Source organism: Adiantum capillus-veneris, chromosome 26 (assembly GCF_014529385.1).
Source record: "Adiantum capillus-veneris isolate H3 chromosome 26, ASM1452938v2, whole genome shotgun sequence".
NCBI lineage: Eukaryota > Viridiplantae > Streptophyta > Polypodiopsida > Polypodiales > Pteridaceae > Adiantum > Adiantum capillus-veneris.
The window spans coordinates 103698446-103702158 of NC_140956.1; positions in this window are offsets into that span (position 1 = coordinate 103698446).

Here is a 3713-nt window from a genome sequence, read left to right on the forward strand (position 1 = left end):
GCCATACAATGGGAAAGGGGCTACAAAGACATCTAATGGGTCATCAAAAATATTATTCTTAGTTAACAAAAGGATATTATGAACCATTCTAGATCTTCAAGGCAATTAATGAATTAGCTTACAAGTTAAGGTTACCCAGCACTTGGATCATTTATAACGCTTTTCACGTAAGCCTTTGAGGCCTTTCAAGGGCAAGCCACCTAAAGACCTAGTAATCGAAGATCCATCCGAGTTTGAAGATCAAGAAGAGATCCTGGAGTCCGAGAGCATCCTACAACATGAAGACAAGGCTTTAAGAAGTGGTAAGACTATCCAATGATATCTTATTAAATTTGAGAATTATCCTTTTGAAGATACAAAGTGGATGCAAAGCATCCAGTTAAAGGATAATGCAAACCTTGTAAATGCTTACAATGACTCGTGTGCAAACCTTGTAAATGCTTACAATGACTCATGTCAAAGGTAAGTACCAAGGATGAACAAACATGTTTTGTAAATAATTTTGTCTTGTTTTGACTCTAAGATTTCTTTTAAATTTTCATAAGTTTTTTAGTGTATGCATACAAGGCATACATGCTTGCGGCAACTTAGTCTCTCAAGCACCAAGTAGACTTTGCCAACTACCTTGGAAGATGGAAGGGCTAAGTAATATGCATGCTTGTGACAACTAAGTCTTCCAAGCACCAAGTGAAATTAGTCACCACTCTGGAGGGATGTCGACGGGTAAAAAGGGGTCCACTACCAACGTAAAAGGAGTAGCTATGACTTTATTTTCCCTACTCCATAGTCAAAGATGACTATGATTTCAAGGGAGAGGTAATGTCATGAAAATTAATTTCTAACCTTTTAAAAGTAGTTTCAATTTTAATTTGGCCAGTTAAGTTTGGAGAAAATAAAAGAGAATAAGGGGAATTGATTAGGCGTGCTTTATAGACTTTGAGACCGAAGAAAGAATTATATAAGAGAGTAAGGATAATTAGTATTTAAGTATCTGAAGTCAGAGGTACAGATCAAGGAAGAATAAATCTATCCCGAGCAACCTTGATCAAAGAGACAGGACCAAGGAGGTTAATGAGAGCAATAATAGGAGTTTAAAAATAGAAACTAATTGTATAAATTTCAAGTAATCAAATTTACTCATATTAAAGTCCAAGTATGAAGTATGGGAAGCATTAGGATAAAAATACTTGCTAGAGATAGTTTAAAAATAGCAGGTTTTGAGACCTACTTCTTAGAACCTCCCAAGGAATGTGCAAAGGATTTTTCACAGGATGTGAAGCATGAAAACCCAAGGGTAAATTTAATTTTATCAGAATCCATTCTAATTTAGCAAGTTCTCAATTAGCAAAAGTAGATTCTAACTTGGGTTAGCTTTATAAATCCTCCAAAGGATAGTGCAAAGGTCTTACATATGAGCTAGTTAAATTAAAGGTCTAGTCCTTCTTTTCTATGTTTGAATAGGCCACATGTCCAAATAAGCTTGCATTTGCCTTATTGAAGTTGAACGAGTGTGTGTGTGTGTGTGTGTGTGTGTGTGTGTGTGTGTGTGTGTGTGTACACTTGCCAAAGATAAGTCAAAAGGGAACATAGTGGTACAAAATTAGCAAGGAAGAAAGGGGATATGTATTAGCTTATAGAGTTAGTTGCATTTTTTAATGTACATTTGTCATTGGTCCATGCAATAGCATTCCACTTGAGAATTTTGACAAGTGGGGGATAAGCAAAAAGTAAGGGGGATCATGGGATTCTCTCTCCCTCTCCCTCTCCCTCTCCCTCTCCCTCTCTCTCTCTCTCTCTCTCTCTCTCTCTCTCTCTCTCTCTCTCTCTCTCTCTCACACACACACACACACACACACACACACACACACACACTTTCTCAAGTGCCCCTTGTAGATAGGTTATGCCATTTCCCTCTTGAATAACAGATCTTAAGCTCAAGTCTCCTCATAGGATAGATCTTTAAGGTCTCTTGGGATAGTTTCCTACAACGTTAAAATTCTCTTCTTCTTCTTCTCTTTGAGCTCAAGAGTATGTTAAGAGACTGCTTATGTAGAAGCATATAAGAATTACTCTGTGTTTGCTTGAAAAATACTTCTTATACCCTCATCTACCTCCATCCCCACAGTTCTTTCTCCTCGCTAATGTGTTTAGGACTTAGGAAGGGGGGCTACACCATGGAATCATAAAGGTCATCATCTTCTTGGTTAGAGGAACGTTCCGCAAGAGCAAAAGATTGTATTGTAATCAAATCTCTCATTGAGAGAAATATAATACAAAGACCTTTTGGAGAGGGGACCAATTCCAAGAAAATCCAGTCCTCAATAAGTTATCAATCTTAATTGTGTAATTCTCTTCGAGTTATGTGCATGAATTGATGTTGTAGTTAGTAAAATCTGTAATGAAATTAGCACGGCACAATCAAAAGTTCTCCTCTAAAGAATCCTCTTAAAGGAAAACTCTCTTCTCATAATTTAATTTTGCTATGTTTGTAAGAAAATACTAGATTCTTTGACAAAAGGGAAGAGTGAAAAAGCAGTTGTGCTATAAGAACAATAATGCTATGGAAAATGGAATGAATTGGAAAGCAAAAATACATTTTACCCTCTCTATATAAAGAAGATTTCTAATGTGCATGCAATGTATGCTTGTCCTTTTACATTCTATTTTTCTTTCCTTTAATTTTGTTTACTCTTTTTTGTTCGTGTGTTTTGAATCATTTTTTTGGGAAGCCATTTTGAGACACCATGCCACTCGTTCTACATAATCAACGAGTTTGTTTATTCTAAGAAATTCGTGGTTTAAGCAGAATTTTTGTATAATTTCCATTGGAAAGGAAAAAGTTGAAAAGGGCACCACCTATTGCAACCACTAGCGAACTTGCAGGAATGAAGACAAGCATGGCCACAAGCACTGCAGGTAGCTAATCACGTAGGGAAGGCCACATCAAACAACAACCAAGTAAAAGAGTTGCCAATATTGGAGATTTGTAAGATATAAGATATACAACTCTATTTTGCACTTGGTTATATTTGTGTATTAAATGTTTTATATGTGATCCTTCCTTGCATAATATTACCTATTCCATTGTTGTATACTCGAGTTATGACATTTGCTTGGTCTATATGTGCTCCTTTTCAATATGAACTCTTATGAACAAAATATGGGCGCGCAAAGAAAAGCATGTGAAGGAGATGATAATAGTGTGATGAAGGTGAAAGTCTTGTGGACTAGCCATCAAAAGTGGCTTTTCTAAAGACTTCATGAATCCCTTTTTGAGGTCTATTCTGTTTGTGCACTTCGTACAATATCATTTCAAAGAAGAGTTTGTGTTCCACACAAATAGTTGTACAGATCACTACAAATCGATTATGGAAAAGAGCGCGTCACTAATGTAAAAAGACATTGGATATCAATTCTTCGAGGATTATTTGGTTGTGAAAATTTTAGAATTAGTTGTAAGAAATCATTGGAGGAGAAATAATTGATGTGCCTAAATCATCTACATCTACTACAAGTAACCAACATCGATATGCAATGCTTTTAAATTCTCTCTTTTTGGCCTGCCCAAAGGGCAAGGCTATAACGTTTGCTTCTCTTTTTACTGACTAAAATAGGAAAAAGGTTGAGTTGTATTTTTAAGCATTTTTTGATAGGTCAAAAATGTTGATTGGTTGAAATAAGATAGTGGGCACTCGTTAAAAAGAATTGTGTAA